The sequence below is a fragment of the Leucopleurus acutus genome (genome assembly GCF_964270905.1).
Source record: "Leucopleurus acutus genome assembly, chromosome: 2".
Taxonomy (NCBI): Eukaryota; Metazoa; Chordata; class Mammalia; order Artiodactyla; family Delphinidae; genus Leucopleurus; species Leucopleurus acutus.
In genome coordinates, this window is record NC_139143.1 from 86102431 (window position 1) to 86124290 (window position 21860).

Here is a 21860-nt window from a genome sequence, read left to right on the forward strand (position 1 = left end):
TAGTTTAGAGAGTCAAACTCATAAACTCGGTAATGAAAACCAACAGGCCCCTGAAACTCTCCCCCATTTCCTACTCCCTAGAAATAACTTCTTTAAATTATTTTAATCAGTAATTTGTTATTCACCTCTGTCTCTGTAGACAAATATTCTTAATTCTTGGGCTTCCCTGGTGGCGCAGTTGTTGAGAGTCCGCCTGCCGATGCAGGGGACACGGGTTCGTGCCCCAGTCCGGTAAGATCCCACATGCCGCCGAGCGGCTGGGCCCGTGAGCCATGGCCCCTGAACCTGCACGTCCAGAGCCTGTGGTCCACATGGGAGAGGCCACAACAGTGAGAGGCCCGCATACCGGGAAAAAAAAAAAATATTGTTAAATCTTGATTTTCTAGTTTTAGGCACTTTATCTCTCTTTTCCGTACTCCCCCTACACTTACCACTTCACACACACACACACACACTTTTCCCACTCCTCCATCTTCCCAATTGTGATGGCTAATTTTATGTGTCAACCTGACTAGGCCATGGTACCCAGATATTTGGTCAAACATCAGTCTAGATGTTTCTGGGAAAGTATTTTTTAGATGAGATTAACATTTAAATCAGTGGACTCCGAGTAAAGCAGATTACCCTCCATAATGTGAGTAGGCTTCATCCAATCCATTGAAGGCCTTAAGAGAAAAAGACTGAGGTCCCCAGAGGAAGGGGGAGTTCTGCCTCCAGACTCTGCTTTCAGATTAGAGTTACAATATCTGTTCTTCCCTGGCTATCCAGCCTGTTGGCCTACCCTGAAGATTTTAGATTTACCAACCTCCACAACAACATGAGTCCATTCCTTAAACTAAATCTCTGTATACATACATGTGTATCTTCTATTGGTTCTGTTTTTCTGGGGAACCCTAATACATCAATATACTTATATCTTAATTTTGATGAGATCAATGATTATTATTTTTAATACATAAACTATTAACAGAGAAGCCACATAATTTAACATGATCACTTTTTGAATATAATCTTCCCTTGGCAGTAACAATTATGTTACTTTTCCATTTGCTTAGTTTTCCATGTATTTATTACTGAATTATAACCAATTTCTGTAAATCTCCCCTCAAGAGCTTCCTTATTCTTTTTTACAGCTAGCTGAACTATATTTCATTGTATGGTTGTACTGTCATTTATTTAGTCACCCCCAAAACTGATGGACATTTAGAGAGTTTACAATCTTTTGCGTAATAAAAAGTGCTCCGTGAATAACTTTGTATACACTTAATTTCACATAAGTATAGGAATATTGTAGGATAAACTTCTAAATGTGGATTACTGAAGTTAAAAAAAAGTTTAAATTTTTGATAGATATTGTTCAAAACACCCTGTAGAACTTAAACCAATTTACCCTCTCTTTAACAATATTTATTAACTCTCCAACATATTAAACTTTAAAAAATTTACCATATTATAGTTGAAAATATTATCTCAACTTAGTTTTAAATTGCACTACTTTCATTAATAGTAATGTTGAATGTTAAGTATCTTTTCATATGGGCAATAGCCTTTTATATTTTCTATTCTTTATATGTTTGCTACTTTTTATTGGGTTATTGGTTTACTTCTTATTGGCTTATAGTTCTGTAAATATTAGGGAAATTAGCCTTTTGTACATGATGTATGTTCTAAGAATGTAGATGTCTAGCATGGTATGGTAAATTTGGTGCCTCCACAGGAAGGGAAGAGAACCAGAAGAGAAGTTTATTATACTCACAGGTCCCAGAGGGGGTCACCGCGGGCATGCGCAGGGTCACACAGGAGTCCAACTGGCAGTGTGTTCAATTGAACAGGTGGGGAGCAGTGAGAGCCAGGACCTGTGGGCCAAAGCCTTCACTGGGGTCCTGAGTGGGGTCTAAGGAAAGCAAACCAAGTTGGGAAAAGAGAGGAAGGAAAGAGGAGGAGGAAGTGGGGCGGGGCCGGGAGAAGAGGATGGAGGAGGGGAAAGTTAGAGTCCAGGGGTTGGGTTGCTTATCAGGGTGTTTCAGCTGTTTTTGAGTGTGCATTCACAATTAGGGCTGTGAGAAGGATGTTGATATGCCAAAGCATTAACTCAAAATGGAGGATTTTTAACACAATGTGAGTTGCAAATACTGCCCCAAATTGTCATTTGTCTTTGGACTTTGCTTATGCAGATTCCACTTGGTTTATATAGTCAAACTCATCAATATTTTCTCTCAGGACTTCTGAGTTTGTGTCATAGTTAGAACAGGCTTTTCCACACATACACACACCCCAAGATAATAAAATAATTGTTTCATGCTTCTACAAGAACTTTTATGTTCCTTTTCATTATTATTTAAATCTTTGATCAATTTGGAATTTACCCTTATGTAAAGGGTATGATATTCATTGACCATTATTTTTTCCCATTATTTTGTCACAGCCCTTCTGTTGACAGCTACCTAGTTACTAAAAAATTGGTCATTAGAATTATTGATTTGAGTCCCTCTTTCTAATGTATTACATTTCTTCATGTGTTTTGGTCCATTTCTGGACTCTGTGCTGTCCCATTAATTGTTGTTTACCCATACACGATATTTTACTGCTTTAATCATTATAATTTATGGCATTTTAATATTTCATAGGGTTAATCCTTCCTTATTGTTCTTTTAAAAAAAGAATTTCCTGAGTATTACTGCTTATTTTTCCATTTAAACTTTAGAATTATATTGTCCAGTATGAATAAAAGAGAAAAATATTTTTGATATTTTAATGAAAACTACGTTAAATTCAGACACCAAGTTAAAGAGAGGTGTTATCTTTATGACGTTGAGTCTCCTACCCCAGAACATGGTACATCTTGGTTGATAGGAAAGGAAGTTGCCCTAATGCAGTGGTTCCTGAACTCGAGCATTTACCCAAATCACCTGGAGAGCTTAAGTCTCAGATTGTTGGGCCCACCTCCAGAGTTTCTGAATCTGTAGGTCTGAGGTAGGGCTTGAGAATTTGAGTTTCTCAAAAGTTTCCAGATAATGCTGGTGATGTTTGTCCCGGCACAACACCTTGAGAATAATCGGCTAGTGTTTTGATGATTTTGGAGATGGTTGGCGGGATATATAAAGGAGATTAAAGCACATTTACAAACTTAAAAAAAAAAGTATGACTGGTAAATGATCTTTAGGGAGATGTGGGAAAGACCTGTATGAGGAGTTAAAAGCGAGTGTCCGCGTTGTGGTGGAGAAGCCTGATGACTGGGGACAAACTCTGCTTCCACTCACTTTGAAAACCCACTTTACTCACACCACTCATCCCAACACTGAATGAGAGATTTAGCAGGAACAAATATCAGACAAACAACTTCAGGCCTTCGGGGTAGAACAGAGTTCTCCGGTCGATCAATAGCTAACTCGAAACGCTTGGGCGCAGCGCTCCAGAGAGTCCGCTTACATCCATCTGACGAGACCGCTGCAATCTCTCCACTTGCCAGCTCCGGGCCGTCGTCCTTGCTCCTCCCTCCCCTTCCTACCGTACTTCCCCCTTTCTTTGCTCTTCCGCGTCCCTCCTCCTCAGCTCCATTTCCAGCGGCCTCTCCTCATTTTCGTTTCGAGATCTTCCTAAACTAGTTGTATTTTACAGCCCTTTGAGGCTGATGAACGTTTCAAAACCTAAAAAGCAAAGGCACGCTCCTTAGCACCTAATGGAGAACATTTTAACTACTTAAGAAGGCCCTTCAACACTTCATCCAAAATTTCCCGCAGACGAGAAGAGAACGAAAGTGTTTCCTTTTGGTCATGTCCTAAGATGTCTTCTCGGTGGAGCAGAGTCGAGGCAGGACGAAGGGGGAGTCCCGCGGGGAGGAGGAGGAGCCTCCTCGGAGGAGCCTGGGTTCGGGCGGCTGTAGATCTGTGACCCCTGATCTCAACCTGAGATGCTGGAATCGGTAGCTCGGATTCCTCTTCTTTGCTAGATTTGGGGCGAGTAGAGGCGGTTTCTGGAACAATTTACCGAAGTTTAAAACAACAGTGACCACAATGGCTATTTAGAAGCTGCTGATTCAGTTGGTAGCTAACAAGAGAAGATTCAATAAAACAGAGGTAGGCAGGGAAAAAACAAGTACCGCCCAACGTGGGGCTCGAACCCACGACCCTGAGATTAAGAGTCTCATGCTCTACCGACTGAGCTAGCCGGGCGCTGCTTTGCGAGCCTTCTTACAGGAATATAATTTCTTTTGAGGGACAGCTTGCACGGTCAAAGATACACACAGCTTAGTTTGAAAGAGTTCTCTGGCTCCAGGATTTTAAACGCAGCACTAGCTTTTGTCACCGAGAAACTCCAGGCTTCTAGAGTGATGGGACTGCACGGGGCTAGAAGAGCTTGCAGAGGGCGCGGGAATCACTAGTCCTGACACCTCGACATTTCTTCAAATTCCTTTTAGACAGGTCTTGAGACCTTTTGGACAGCAAATTCTTTTGGAGAACCCGGTTTCTAGGACTCGGAATCCAGAAGAGGAGGCGAAAAAGCGCGAGGGAATGGGGATGAGAGGCGCAAACTGCCGCGAGAAGTAGGGGGGGCGCGGGGACTTGTGCTCCCGGGACCTTGGTGCTGCAGCCTCGTTCTTCCTTCTTCTCGTTCCGAAACCGTTTCCCCCCCCAAACCGTGACCACCAGGGGATGGGGTGGGGGTGAGGCTGAAGGACGCGTCAGTCGGAAGTTATGTCCAATTGACTATTCATTTGGGGGCACGATTTTGTTTTTAAATACTAAAATTTTGTGGGACCTGAAGGTCCCACTGAGATTTAAAGTCGGATGGGATTTAGAGCCTCAGGCGTGGGCGCTCGCGGGAGATTTCACTGCACTCTCCAAAACGTTCATTTCTCCAACCTCTGGAAGAGGCGCTGAGTTCCGGAGTCACCAGCGAAGGGCTCTATCCTCTGCTCTGGTGAAGGTAGGCCTTGCTTGCTGCTCCGAGGCGCTCCACACCGCCCTGCAGCAGCTTTGCCAGGGCTGGTTAGATTCGCTTAGGTGGGAGAGCCGCAAAGGGAGCTGAGTGGAGACAGTTATTTATCTAATTCGTAGACTGCACTTCTGCGATGCAGCCTTGAGCAAAGACGGATTACAAGCTTTTTTTAACCTTTAAAGGGTTCCAAAAAGAGAGGCCACCAAGGTAAACTAACAATCATTTGCCGTGGCTCGGATTCGAACCGAGGTTGCTGCGGCCACAACGCAGAGTACTAACCACTATACGATCACGGCGCGCCACCTCCAAGGCGGCGCACTGCGGTTGGATTTAATGTCTTTACAAACAAGATTGTCTAAGTGGTGTTGCAGCTTTCCTTGCTTAGTTCGTGTGATTCGCCTAGGTTAAAATCCCAAACGTTTCCACCCATAACCTCGAAGCCCTGACACCCGAATCTGGGTCTCAGAATCCCGCCGTGCCCGCGCCATCATCACCCCCTCCGCTGGACGGCGGCGCACCCAGTCCCGACGAGGTCTGAGAGCGTCGCCTGCAGCTCGGGGACCGCGTCCCCAGCCGCCCTCCTCAAGCCACTTCTCTCTTTCCCCTCCAAATAATCAAGCCGCCCCCACTAGGCAACCCGAGGATTTTCCTATTTACATCTCCACCTTGTACCCTGCGAATGTTGGAATCGGCAGAGAAGCGAAGCTGGTGAGCTGCTAAACGGCGTGAGGTCCCCCTTTATTATTTTTCTTGCTTCCCTCACTGCTCCTTGGCGCGCTCTCTCAGGAACTTCGGAGTCTTGGGCTGACTTCCTTATTCTGACTCTTTAGTAAATCTAAGTCGTCTCCGAGTATTCAGAAAAACATATCCGATCAGCCTCCATTTCTGACATTCCCTAAAGACCCCCAAAAGGAGAATTATCGTGAAATGGTGCGAAGCAAGAGGCCAAACGCAGCAAATGGACTTGCCTTGGTAGCTGCATGAAGTCTGGAGGTTCGCTCACGGTAGAGTCTCCCAGAAGGTTCAGAGTTTGAGGACGGATGGGTGGTCAAAGGTTTTTCTTTATCCCCCTATTTGCTCTACTCGAGCTTCCGGAGAAAAGAAGATATCAGTAGTGCGTTGGCCGGGAATCGAACCCGGGTCAACTGCTTGGAAGGCAGCTATGCTCACCACTATACCACCAACGCACACGAGGAAAATTTTTGTTTGTATCCTTATTACTAGTTCGTCATGGTTTGCTCCAACCAAACTCTTTCATATTTCGGGATTCGTGCTAAGAGAACTATTCAACACAAAGCCAAAGGACGAAGAGGAAAAAAAGACCTCTAGGATTTTACCTATGATTATATTGATAATGTTGTGGTAGTTTTTCTAGTCGTTTCAGAGGTTTAGGGAAGGAAAATCATCAATTCTAGTTTATTGTCTTTTGAAGGGAGCCTCTGAAATCAAGTGGACGAGTTAAGGCCTTAATGCGAGTGTTATCTCTGTACACATATCGTTACGCATTTGAGAGTACTTCCTCAGCACGAATGCATAAAGGTAAAGTTGCCATTGAAAAGATAACCCACATTTTAAAGCTTTGAATACATATTGCCAAATTGCTGTGTGGAGCGATATCACCAATTTTCACTTTTCAATGAGTATTACCAAATTACCTCAGGTAACTAGATATCATCATTCTTTTTATCTTTACGAAAGTGCAACATAAAAATTTGGAGTCTCATTTTAACTTGCATTTATTGTATTACTATTGAGGTTGATCATTTTTCATAAACTTACTAATTATTTGTATTAGTTTGGGACTTACTAAATCATACGCTTTGTCGATTTTTGCTATTGGGTAATTTATGTTATATGTGTATTACTTACATATTAGTTTGGCATTTGTCTTATATTATTATTTATAGGATTTTCAGATGGGCAGTTTTCTGTTTTTATGTAGTCTAACCTATCAGTTTTATCCTTTATGATTTCTGTGTTTGCTTTTACCTTGAAAAAGTCTCTTCCAGCCCAATAAGATAATTATCCACCGATTTTTTTTATTGTTTCAATTCTTACATTTAATTATTTAACCCATCTAATATATGATATGAAGTGGTAATTCCACTTCTATGAATTTATCCTAAAGCAATCCCTAAGGATATACAAAGATGTATTCACACAGATGTTCATCAAAGTGTTATTTGTAAAACCAAAATTTTAGGGGGGAAAAACCTAAAAGTCCAGAAATACGATTGATGAAATCCATTTTGATGAAAACCCACATTTTTTTTTTTATAGTGTACATTGCTGGTGGGAGTATAAATTGGCAGGACCTCTAAGGAGGGCATATTGGCACTACCCATCCACAAATGCACATGTCTTTTGAACCAACATTTTAATTCTTGGACATTTATTCTACACACGTACAAAATAACATATGTAGAAGATTATTTTTATGGCCGCAAAGGATTAGAATAACCGAAGTGTCATCAATAGGAAGCTGGTTTGATTAATTATGGAATATCAATATAATGGAATACTATGTGCCATAGAAAAGAATGAGGAAGCTCTTCATGTGTAATCTGCAACTATTTCTAAAATTAAGTGAAAAAGGCAAAGTTCAGAAAAGTGTGTATAGATTGCTATCATTTGTGCGAGGGAGGGGAATGTACTTAAATATATACGTATGTATGCATGTACTTGTATTTACAATCTATTTATATTTTATATTTACAACATACTTATATTACAATATAGTTATGAAACTTACTACTGGCTGCCTTATTAGAAGAAAACTAGATGGCCGAGGTGAAAAGTAGGTTTATCAGTTATGCCTTTTTGGATATTTGAATCCTAAACCATGTAAATATATTACCTTTACAAAAATTAAATAATTAAATTGAAAGAAAATATCATGTTGCTGAAGTGTATTTATTTCTACTGGAAGGTGTTAGAAATATATTAACTTTAAAAATAGCTGGTAAAAACGTAAAATAGGTAGCTAGTGGGAAGCAGCCGCATAGCACAAGGAGATCAGCTCGGTGCTTTGTGACCACCTAGAGGGGTGGGATAGGGAGGGTGGGAGGGAGGGAGACGCAAGAGGGAAGAGATATGGGGACATATGTATATGTATAACTGATTCACTTTGTTATAAAGCAGAAACTAACACACCATTGTAAGGCAATTATACTCTAATAAAGATGTTTTTTAAAAAAGCTGATAATTAAATAGTATGTACAGCATTATTCCATTTTCTGTTTCAAAAACTGGATAATAGCTACCGGTGGTTGGTAGAATGGTAAACGATTTTTTCTTTATGTTTTCCTGCATTTCCTGTATTTCAGCTAAGGTCACCCATGTGGCAACTGAGTAGAAGAAACAAAATTAATCATTAAAAGTGTTCTATAGGAACTGTCATTAAAAGTATTTTGTAGGAAGAAAAACGAACACAAAGTATTGTGTAGGTAGAAAAAAACACTCTTTCCCTGACCGGGAATCGAACCCGGGCCGCGGCGGTGAGAGCGCCGAATCCTAACCACTAGACCACCAGGGAACATGGAAAAGTTCTGCGACGGAGAATGTATGAGGCTAATTCAACGTGTGTCTCCACCCTTTTTGTGACACATATTGTTTCAACCACCTAGATTTTGAGATTCTTGACTACTGGGCCTTCCCCATGTCAAAGCTACCTTTTCCTCGTATTTCTTTTTTGGAGTAGAAAACCCTTGAGAGAACTCTGCATGGCTCCCAGAGCTGAGGGAGGATCGTGTACACACGATCGCAGTTCCCAAGACCAGAGACAAATGTCTGGAGAAAAGATAGAAGGACAAATAGGAAACTCTCAGCTTCCTGTAGTTGCAGTGATTTCCTGAATTGGGATCAGCAGAAAAGTAGAGGTCTCCAACTGGGCTTTGCCAAATTGACTAGGAACTTTTCCTTAAGGAATATAAAGGTTGTCATGTAAGCAACTCTAGGAGATCCTGGTCCTATAGCAGTTTTTTTTTTTTTTTTTTTTTTTTTTTTCCATCTCGTGTGAATTTAAGCCAAACTCTGTTGGCCAAAACGAATATTACAGACAAGTGAAAGTGACTCAGCCTACGGGTGCTTGGTGGTCAGCAGGATCTGAGCACAACTCGCTGGTGGGAAACTAAGAGAAAGAGTTTTGGAGCTTCAAAATTTTCAAATGTGAAGAAGAAAGAGAGGGAGTGAGGAGAAAGAAAAGAAAACTGGGGTGCATACCTAGACTAAAGGAACCTTGAAAGCCATACCCATCAATGTCTGCAAATTAGCTTTATATGAGACAGAAAAGAAAGCAAATATGGCAAAATGTTAACAATGAATCTAGGTGAAGGGTAATTGAATGTTCAATATTTTATTCTTTTAACTTCTCTGTAGGTTTGAAATTTTTCAAAATAAAAATTTGAGAAAACCAAAAATGAAACAAACAATCAAAAGCCTCCCCTCAGACCTTTTTTGGTCAGATGACTGCAGTGTGATTAATTCTTTGCACATGAGTTCAAATATAAATTTTAAAAAGCCACCCCATGCACTAACATCAGAAAACACCTTTGACAATAAGTGAAAATAAGAATTAAAAAATTGAATCATATATGTGTACATATCAGCAGGGCCTGATAGAAAAAATGAGTGATAGGATATGGGGTGTTTCTGGGGGTTTTGTTGCGCTTTCAAAGTATCGATGTTGTTTAAAGAAAGTATTAATTCTCCAGTCATCCAATCTCCACCTTCCTAGGGAGAAGAGTAACTAAATGCTAGACATTTATTTTCACAAAACCCAAGTAATCCTGGTGTCATATGTCACCAAGGAGCCTAACAAAGCCCATTCCTTTTACTCCAGCTCTATTCCAACTGGGCAGCTACCTGTACTCAAAGGCTGATAAAGAGTATCTAACCCTCAGAACAAAATCTTGGGATTGTATCCAGGGTGGGTGCAAGGTAATAGATTTTATTTCCCTATGTCACAAAGGAAATCAGCCTTCTTATGTTTTGGTGAACAGTCCATTTTCATCAGCTATTCTGCCACCTGCCGGTAATTTTCGGTATCATGAGAAACTAGGAAGTATCAATAGTATTAACAACAACAAAACCTGCTCTCTCTAGCCAAAGGACCAGGGAAGAGGTAGCCTAGCAAAATAGAAAACTTTTAGATAATAACTGCTCTACTTCCAGCCAAATGCCACAGAAAGAATTGTGGCTCACCTCTACCCATACCTAGTAAAGTCTAGGTATATGGGGTACCTAGACTTCCTCTCAGCAGGCCAGTAAAGAAGTGGTCCTCCTCTTCACTGCTGGATTGGTATCAGAGGAAACATGGTAGAGAATCGTACTTTCACCAACACCTGGTGATAGCAAGGTTACTCCTATTTCCCAGTATCAGTGGAGGCCATATGGGGAGGTGGAACTCCTACCCCTGCCCATCAGTAATGAGGAGCCCCTCTTCTCAGGTGTTAATGGAGACTAAGTGGGGAACCTGGATTCCTACACCTACCTGGCTGTAACAAGGTACCTTACCCCCACTTCCTCTACTTGATTAGTATCAGAAGAAGCCAACTGAAACAGAAGGTTTAAATATGATCTAGAGTCCCAAATGTCCAGGCTTTAATAAAAAAGCACTCATCATATCAAGAATGAGAAAGATCTTGAACTGAATGAAAACAGACAATACCTAGATGATCAACGCGGTAGAATTATCTGACAAAGATTTTAAAACAGTCATCATAAAAATGTTTCAACAAGCAACTATGAAGATACTTGAAACAAACAAAAAAATAGAAAGTCCCAGCAAAGAAAAGTTTCAGCAAAGAAATAGAAGAACTGAATGGAAATTTTATAACTAAAAAATACAATAACAACAAAACCCCTCAATGGATGGGCTCAACAGCAGAGTGGAGGGGACAGAGGAAAGAATCAGTGACTTGAAAGATAAAACAATGGAAATTACTCAATCTGAACAACAGGGAAAATAGAATGAAAAAAAAAAAAGAACAGAATCACATGGACTTGTGGGATTATAACAAAAGATCTAACATTTGTGTCATCAGATTCCCAGAAGGAGAAGAGAAAAAGAACAGGACTGAAAAACGTACTAAAAGAAATGATGAGTAAAACTCCCCAAATTTAGCAGATGATAAACCTACAGATTCAAGAAGCTGAGCAAACCCCAAAGAAGATAAACCCAAACAAATTCATGCCAAGACACATCATAGTCAAATTGCAGAAAACTAAAAACAAAGAAAAAAATCTTGAAATCCGTGAAAAATGACACCTTACATACCATGGATAAACAATTTGAATGACAGCACATTTCTCATCAGAGACCATGGAGGCCAGAGAAGTGGCACAAATTTTTCAAGCACTGAAAGAAGACTGTCAACCCAGATTCCTATATCCAGCAAAAATATCCTTTAAGAATGAAGGGGCTACCACTCAACAACAAAAAAGACAAACAACTCAATTAAAAAGTGAGCAAGAGATTTGAATAGAATTTCTCCAAAGAAGATATCTAAATGGTCAGCAAGCACATGGAAAGATGCTCAATGCCATTAGTCATTAGGGAAATGCAAATCAATACCACAGTAAGATACCACTTCACACTTTCCAGAATGGCTGTAATTTTTAAAAATGGAAAATAACAAGTGTGGTGAGGATGAGGTGAAATTGAAACCCTAATACACTGGTGGCAGGAATGTAAAATGTTGCAGCTGCTGTGGAACACAGTTTGGAGGCTCCTCAATATGTTAAACATAGAACACAGTCCAGTAATTTCACTCTAGGTAGATCCCAAAGAACTAAAAGCAGGTACTCATACAAATACTTGTACGTGCATACACATAGCAGCATGATATTCATAATAGCCCAAAGTTATAAACAACCCAAATGTCCATGGATGAATGAATGGATAAACAAACTGTGGTATATACATACAATGGCATATTATTCGGACATAACAAAGAAGTACTGACGTGCTATAAGCTGGATGAACCTCGAAAACATTATGCTAAATGAAATAAGCCAGACACAAAAGGTAACATATCGTATGATTCCGTTTATATGAAATGTACAGAATGGTCAATCCATAGAGACAGAAAGCAGATCAGTCACTGCCAGAGGTTGGGGACTGACTTCACAATGGGAACAGGACTTCCTTTTGGGGTGATGAAAACATTCCAGAACTAGATAGTGGGATGGTTGCACAACGTTTCAAAGGTACTAAATGCCACTGAATTGTACACTTTAAAATGGTTAAAATTGTGAACTTTATGTTTTATGTATTTTACCACAATTTAAAACTTAGTAAAGGGGAAATCCTAGCAAGATTTTTTTGTAGATATAGACAAAATTATTCTAAAACTTGTATGGAAAGGCAAAGCAACTAGAATAGCTAAAACACGTTTTGAAAAAGAATTAAGTGGGAGGAATCAGTTTATCCATTTTCAAGATTTATTAAAAGGCTACAGTAGTAAAGATGGTATGGTACTGGCAGAAAAATAAATATACAGATCAATGAAACAGAATAGAGAGCCCAGCAGTTGACCCATACAAGTATGCCAACTCATGTTGTTTTTTACAAAGGTGAAAACAATTCCGTGGAGGAAAAAATCGCTTTTTCAATATATATTGCTGAAGAAATTGGACATCCATAAGCAAACAAATAAACAAAACCCTCAACCTAAGTCTCATACCTTATACAAAAACTAACTCCAAAGTGGATCAAGAGCTTAAATGTGAAGTATAAAACATTTAGAAAAAACATAGGAGAAACTCTTCATGGTCTAAGGCTAGACAAAGTTTTGACACCAAAAGCAACCCGTAAAAGGAAAAATCAATAAAGTAGACTTCATCAAAATTAAATGTTTGCTCTGCAAAAGACCCTATTATGAGAATGAAAAACAAGATGCTAGCTGGGAGAAAATATGTGTAAACCACATACCCAACAAAGGACTATTGTCTAGAATATATAAGAACTCTCTAACTCAACAGTATAAAAAACAGTCCAGTGAGGAAACGGTCAAAAGTCAAGAAGGAACATTTCCCCAAGAGGATATACAGACAGCAATAAGCACATGAAAAGATGTTCAGCATCATTAGCCACTGGAGAAATACAAATTAAAACCACAATTAGATATCACTACATACCTATCAGAATGGCTAAAATTAGAAATAATGACAACCTCAAATGCTGGTGAGAATAATGCAGGGAAACGATCACTCATACATTGCTTGTGGGAATGTAGAATGGTACAAGCACTCTGGAAAACAGTTTATTTTTTTAAAAAACAGTTTATTAAAAAAACCCCTAAATATGCAATTTTCATAGGAACCAGAATTTGCACTCCTGGGCATTTATCCCAGAGAAATAAAAACTAATGTTCACATAAAAACCTATGCACAAAGCAGTGTAAAGCAATTATACTCCAATAAAGATGTTACCAAAAAAACCTATGCACAAATGTTTATAGCAAATTTATTAATGAAAGCCCAAAACTGGAAACAAGGCAGATGTCCTTCAGCAGGTGAATGGTTAAAGAAACTGTGGTACGTCTATAGCATGGAATACTACTCAGCAATAAAAAGGAACAAACTACTGATATACTCACAACTTGGATGAATCCGCAGAAAATTATGCTGAGTAAAAAAAGCTAATCCCCAAACGTTACATACTGTAACCTGTTTATATAACATTCTTAAAATAACAAAATTTTAGAAATGGAGAATGGATTAGTTGTTGCTAGATGTTAATGTGGAGATGGAGATTGGAGGGAAGTGAGTGTGGCTACGTGGGGGATCCTTGTGATGGAAATGTCCTGTATCTTGCTAAAGCAAGGGTAGTCCATACAGTGAAAAGACTTCTGCTAAACCAGTTTAGGTCATGGTAGTGTGAGACCACCTAGGATTAAGAATATCTAGTAGTATTCCTCAACCAGAGTGGTACCACCTCCTGGGAGGCCTTTGGAAATATGTAAGGGCATTAAAAATTTACATTGACTGGGGATGCAGATGGCATTTGACAGGGGATGGGAGACAAGAATGCTAAATATACTGCACTGGGCAGGACAGCTCCACACACACACAAAATTGTCCCTCCCATAATGTCAATAAGGCCCCACTGAGAAACACTGAAGGCAGCTTTAAACTCAAGGTCCCTAAGACACACCTCAATATGTTTTGAACCCTAATCTCTCTTTTTTCATTACTTTCACTGCCTACTCTACCTTTTCTCAGTTACTCACATTCACCTTCACATTCAAAAGGATAATCCTTTTTTCAGATGTTAGAAGATCTGCGGCTTCCATAGAGTCCAGGAGTCTCTGGTGGTTGGCTCCATAAAAAATAAATAATGTCTTTTTAATAGTGTGCTAGTGGTCAGGACTTTGCACACACCACAAAAGAAACATGAAACATAAAAACACTTTATGGCAACATGACAGAATTTTCTACCCAAATAGTTAATAGAGAGTTCCCCCTCTATAAGACCTCAAGATAGAAATTAATATAAACCCAAATAAACAAAACAACATCTATGAGGGCATATACTGTAGGGGATATTCTTCAGCAACTTGGGTATTTTTTAGAACTACTTGATGACCATAATAGAATTGCTTCAAAGAGAATGCAAAATACTCTTGAAGCAGGAAGAGCAGAATCTGTTTGCCTATGATTCTATTATTGCTTTGAGCTACGTGTTGACTGACTTACTCAAGTTTGATTTAGCAAGTGTCTACCTTGCTCTTACTGCTATCCACAATAAAGGCTCCCTGCCTAGGTGGTGACTAGGAATCTGTGCTATCACAGTAAAAAGGAGTCATGTCTTATCTATTCTAGCCTTCTAGTAAGAGGCATATATATCCCCAAGAAATTGTGGCTGAAATGTCAAGTGCTCGTACTTGAGCATTCTTCTGAGGACAGGGCCCATATCTCTCATTAGGTTTTCAAAAGGAGTTTGTAACCCAAAAAGTTCAGAACCATTAATTTATAAACTCTCAGTCCCAAGTAATCTCACACGGCCAACCTCCTAATCAGTTCAACAAGAGGAAACTTATCTTTTACTGCGTTGGCAGTCTTAGATTTTAGAAACAATTTATTTTTGGAACTCTCACCTTCATACAGGGAAATGTAAGCACCGCTTTCTTCACCTTTGCAGGAATTGATAAAAACATCAAATGTGTGGGTAAAGGTGGCACAAATAATACGTCTTTATATAATAGCTCCAAATGAGTAAAATGGCAAAATTCCAAGCTATGAAAAAATGAATGCTTTTTTATTTAATTTAAATTTAAACTCACACTTCCAAAAATATTTGATTTACTTTTACGTTTTGGGAACGTTTTTCCCAAAAGAGATTTGAAGTGAGGTGTTTAAAGTAAACACCTCACTTGTAACCAAATACAGCAAACAGCTAACATAAAAATAGAAGATTCAAAAGCTTTAGAAAAGACAAACTATAGAGCAAAAACCTGAGCTAATATAAATACTATAATTGAGCATTATATTTACCTCTGGATTTATGAACAGTAAAAAAGAAAATGAGTTATATAATTCCCATCGCTTCTTAAAAGGAAACACATCAAGCTGCCAAAAGAGGCAAACTTTTGTTTTGTTTTGTTTTGGCTGCGTTGGGTCTTCGTTGCTGCACGCGGGCTTTCTCTAGTTGCTGCGAGTGGGGGCTACTCTTCGTTGCGCTGTGTGGGCTTCTCATTGCGGTGGCTTCTTTTGTTGTGGAGCATCGGATCTAGGGCCGCGGGCTTCAGTTGTTGCAGCACGCGGGCTCAGTAGTTGTGGCACACCGGCCCAGCTGCTCCGTGGCACGTGGGACCCTTTCGCACCAGGGATCAAACTCATGTCCCCTCGCACCGACAGGCAGATTCTCAACCACCGCGCCTCCAGGGAAGACCCGCAAACTTTTACTACAAGGTGAATTTATCAAGTAGGCCCTTATACCCATAACAACTGAACACCATAACCATCACTGGCTTTATCTGAAATGAATTTGAAAAAGTATCTTGTGGGCTTCACTGGTGGCGCAGTGGTTGGGAGTCTGCCTGCCGATACGGGGGGCGCGGGTTCGTGCCCCGGTCCAGGAGAATCCCGCATCCGGCATGTGGTGGGGCGGCTGGGCCTGCGTGTCCGGATGCCTGTGCATCGGGAGAGACTGCAGCAATGAGAGGCCCATATACCGCAAAAAAAAAAAAAAAAAAAAAAAACACACACAAAAAAAGTATCTTGTTTCCTTGTTTGTTTTTTTGTTTTGTTTTTTCATTTGACACAAAATAAAGAGGCTATCAAATGATTATCTTCTTTTTTTTTTCAGCAAACTGCTATAAGTTAAGGGTTGTAACACAGTTTAAATGAGTCAAAACACAAATTTTGTTGAACTCCTTAGGTATATAAAAGCTGGATGCCAGCCTGTCTCTATTCTTATTATTTACTAATGATAGGCCCATTCTCCGAGCCAGCATTCTAATTTGAAGATCTAAGGATTGTTCATTCTGTTCTGCCAATACTGTCTCTCACATCCCTGTCTAAATCTGTATCTTTTCTGTTTTCCTTTTCATCCTTTAAACTCAGCCACCTTTGAACCTATAAAAGACATTATAATGCAAAGAGTATTGGCACCTGAGTCAGGTAAATCTGGGCTTGAATTAGGTAAACCTTGGGCAAGATGGTCCTTTGAACTTCAGCTTCCATATCTGTAAAATGGGAATAAAATCTACCTTTCAGGGTTGTTGTAAGGATTAGAAATATTATCATGCAGATCACTCAGCATGGCATATGGCACCAGCAGATATTCAGCAATGCTATTATTTAAACTACTTTTATTATTATAGTTACCCGTGTCCAGGTTGGTCTGCTTTACTGTGTCACATGACAATTCTCCCTACCCATTTCTAAGACTACTCCCCTATTGTAAAACCAACATAATACTCTCTGCTGTGTTTCTCCTATCATTTAACCTTGTCTATACTTTCAAAGGTAGCACTACCCTCAGCCACAGCTGGGATGTTTTATATCCTAGCACAAAGAGTACACAAATTAGTAGCTGTTATCCAGTTCATTCCACTACTTTTCCTGTTGCAGCTTCTTTACAGCTTCCTAACACTGAATGAACATGTAGTAACTTACAACTACAATATAAATGAATCCAAAGGGGTAAAGGAGAAAGGTCTGTAAATGGGATGGGAAAGATCTAAAGGACCTGAACCATGCTCCAAATCATCCTGGGGCAACAATGAGTTAGTGACCATCTTCTAGGAGAGAAGGGAAACTTTTCCTATCAAAAGCCATGGATTTAGAGAAAATAGACTAGTCTAAAGCTTTATAAGGAACAGAATCATGAGAGAAATGATCTACCTTTAAAAATAGACATTGTCAAAAGTAGTAAAAATTAGTCTCAAGAACAATATCTGAGCATCAGCAAGTCCTATAGTTTTACCTGCAAAATATATCCTAAGACTGACCACTTCTCATTGTTTCCTTGGCCACAATCATAGTTCTGAATGGCTGACCCTGCTTCCACTCTTCCCCCACTTCCAAAATCATTTTCTACAGATCAGTGAGAATTACCTGATTTTAAAATTTGGCTTATGATATTATTATGGTGTTTTGATTTATACTTTTTTTCCTCCTCTTTCTTATCTTCTTTTGAATTAATCAAGTTTTAGTCTTATTTTGTTATTTTAATTCCCCTTTCTCTCCTCTTGGTTCAGAAATAACACACTAATTTTTCCTATTATTTTGGTACCTACCCTTACAATACATACTTAAATATTCATTAATTAAAATAATTAATTAAAGCATAAATCCAATAAATCTTGACAAACAATATGACAGCTTTAATTACAATTCCTCTCCTGCTTTATGTGTTACTATTGTGTTTTTTTTTACTGCCAGAAGCAGTTGTTTTTTGTTTTTGTTTTCTTTTTGATGTAATTTTATTTTATTTATTTATTTATTTTAACATCTTTATTGGGGTATAATTGCTTTACAATGGTGTGTCAGTTTCTGCTCCATAACAAAGTGAATCAGCTATACACATACACATGTTCCCATATCTCCTCCCTCTTGTGTCTCCCTCCCTCCCACCCTCCCTATCCCACCCCTCCAGGCGGTCACAAAGCACCGAGCCGATATCCCTGTGCCATGCGGCTGCTTCCCACCAGCTATCTACCTTACGTTTGCTAGTGTATATATGTCCATGCCTCTCTCCCGCCCTGTCACAGCTCACCCTTCCCCCTCCCTATATCCTCAAGTCCGTTCTCCAGTAGGTCTGTGTCTTTATTCCTGTCTTACCCCTCGGCTCTTCATGACATTTTTTTTTTCTTAAATTCCATATATATGTGTTAGCATACGGTATTTGTCTTTTTCTTTCTGACTTACTTCACTCTGTATGACAGACTCTAGGTCTATCCACCTCATTACAAATAGCTCAATTTCATTTCTTTTTATGGCTGAGTAATATTCCATTGTATATATGTGCCACATCTTCTTTATCCATTCATCCAATGATGGGCACTTAGGTTGTTTCCATCTCCGGGCTATTGTAAATAGAGCTGCAATGAACATTTTGGTACATGACTCTTTTTGAATTTTGGTTTTCTCAGGGTATATGCCCAGTAGTGGGATTGCTGGGTCATATGGTAGTTCTATTTGTAGTTTCTTAAGGAACCTCCATACTATTCTCCATAGTGGCTGAACCAATTCACATTCCCACCAGCAGTGCAAGAGTGTTCCCTTTTCTCCACACCCTCTCCAGCATTTATTGTTTCTAGATTTTTTGATGATGGCCATTCTGACTGGTGTGAGATGATATCTCATTGTAGTTTTGATTTGCATTTCTCTAATGATTAATGATGTTGAGCATTCTTTCATGTGTTTGTTGGCAGTCTGTATATCTTCTTTGGAGAAATGTCTATTTAGGTCTTTTGCCCATTTTTGGATTGGGTTGTTTGTTTTTTTGTTATTGAGCTGCATGAGCTGCTTGTAAATTTTGGAGATTAATTCTTTGTCAGTTGCTTCATTTGCAAATATTTTCTCCCATTCTGAGGGTTGTCTTTTGGTCTTGTTTATGGTTTCCTTTGCTGTGCAAAAGCTTTGAAGTTTCATTAGGTCCCATTTGTTTATTTTTGTTTTTATTTCCATTTCTCTAGGAGGTGGGTCAGAAAGGATCTTGCTGTGATTTATGTCATAGAGTGTTCTGCCTATGTTTTCCTCTAAGAGTTTGATAGTTTCTGGCCTTACATTTAGGGCTTTAATCCATTTTGAGCTTATTTTTGTGTATGGTGTTAGGGAGTGATCTAATCTCATACTTTTACATGTACCTGTCCAGTTTTCCCAGCACCACTTACTGAAGAGGTTGTCCTTTCTCCACTGTACAGTCCTGCCACCTTTATCAAAGATAAGGTGTCCATATGTGCGTGGGTTTATCTCTGGGCTTTCTATCCTGTTCCATTGATCTATATTTCTGTTTTTGTGCCAGTACCATACCGTCTTGATAACTGTAGCTTTGTAGTATAGTCTGAAGTCAGGGAGCCTGATTCCTCCAGCTCCATTTTCCGTTCTCAAGATTGCTTTGGCTATTCGGGGTCTTTTGTGTTTCCATACAAATTGTGAAATTTTTTGTTCTAGTTCTGTGTAAAATGCCAGTGGTAGTTTGATAGGGATTGCATTGAATCTATAGATTGCTTTGGGTAGTAGAGTCATTTTCACAATGTTGATTCTTCAAATCCACGAACATGGTATATCTCTCCATCTATTTGTATCATCTTTAATTTCTTTCATCAGTGTCTTATAATTTTCTGCATACAGGTCTTTTGTCTCCTTAGGTAGGTTTATTCCTAGATATTTTATTCTTTTTGTTGCAATGGTAAATGGGAGTGTTTTCTTGATTTCACTTTCAGATTTTTCATCATTAGTATATAGGAATGCCAGAGATTTCTGTGCATTAATTTTGTATCCTGCTACTTTACCAAATTCATTGATTAGCTCTAGTAGTTTTCTGGTAGCATCTTTAGGATTCTCTATGTATAGTATCATGTCATCTGCAAACAGTGACAGCTTTACTTCTTCTTTTCTGATTTGGATTCCTTTTATTTCCTTTTCTTCTCTGATTGCTGTGGCTAAAACTTCCAAAACTATGTTGAATAAGAGGGGTGAGAGTGGGCATCCTTGTCTTGTTCCTGATCTTAGTGGAAATGCTTTCAGTTTTTCACCATTGAGGATGATGTTGGCTGTGGGCTTGTCATATATGGCCTTTATTATGCTGAGGAAAGTTCCCTCTATGCCTACTTTCAGAAGCAGTTGTTTTTTTGTTTTGTTTGGTTTTTTTTGCGGTACACAGGCCTCTCACTGTTGTGGCCTCTCCCATTGCGGAGTGCAGGCTCCAGACACACAGGCTCAGCTGCCATGGCTCACGGGCCCAGCCGCTCCGTGGCATGTGGGATCTTCCCAGACCGGGGCATGAACCCATGTCCCCTGCATCGGCAGGCGGACTCTCAACCACTGCGCCACCAGGGAAGCCCAGAAGCAGTTGTTTTTTAAATGCAGTAATTATTTATTTAGATTTAGCCACACATTTCTTGGTTTACCAGTTCTTCTCCCATCTAATCCATCTTCTTTGCTCAAATCATCCTTTCTGTAGTAAATCTTTTTAACAGTTCTTTTTTTTTTTTTTAACAGTTCTTTTGACAAGGATATATTAGTGGTAAATTCCTTCAGGTTTCAATTTGTTTGAAATGTTTTACTTATTTTTGATTCTGGAATAATATTTTAGCTGAGTATAGAAGTCAAGGTTGGCAATTATTATCTCTCAGCTTTTCGGACCCACATTGCAACTTTGTTTGGAATAAAACAGAGACAAGACCACTCTGCAATTACAAAAATGTGCAAACATCCCCTCTTAACATGCATATTTGCTACTTTTTGTTGTTGTTTTAACCAATTTTAGCTCCAATCCCTCTTTAATCCTTCCATCTCCTAGATAAAAATTTAGATACCCAACCATTGAAATACCCCTGCTTCTTGACAATATTCAGTCCAGAATTGGCCCTTACTATTCTAAACTCTAGTTAAGAATCATCCAACAGTAGCCCAGTCTCTACAAGAGGCTCCTCCTAACTTCCCCTTACTGAACTGATCCCATAGTCCCACTGCAGCATTCTCTTCTTTGCTGCAGCAAGAAACCCAATTTTTTTTTTTGCATTACGCGGGCCTCTCACTGTTGTGGCCTCTCCTGTTGTGGAGCACAGGCTCCGGACGCGAAAGCTCAGCGGCCATGGCTCACGGGCCTAGCCTCTCCGCGTCATGTGGGATCTTCCCGGACCGGGGCACGAACCCATATCCCCTGCATCGGTAGGGGGACTCTCAACCACTGCGCCACCAGGGAAGCCCAAGAAACCCAATTTTTTGACTTCAGGTTTGTTCCCAGTGGTCTTTGGTCAATGGGCTTTGACAAGGATGTTGGTAAAAATTCTCCAATAATCTCACAGGGCGCACAGATGACTTCTGACTTTAAAATTTTATTATGGAAAATTTCAAACATTTACAAAAAGAAAGAGACTAGTATAACAAATCCCTGTGTATCCATCGCCCAGTTTTAACAATGATCACTTCATGTTTCAATCTTATTTTACCCCCACCCACTTCTCCCCCATCTTGGATTATTTGGAAGCAAACCCCAGCTATCATATCTTTTCACCTGCAACTATTTCAAGATGTATCGCTAAAAGATAAGCACTTTTAAAAAAATGTATCACATCAACAACTTTAATAATAATTCCTTATAAATCATTAAGTATCCAGTAAGTGTTCATCAACATTCAAGTTTCTCCAAATATCTCATAATATTTTTTCTTGAATTAGAATACAATAAAGTCCATACTCTGCAACTGCTTGATGTCTCTTAATTCTCTTTTAGGCTATAGGTT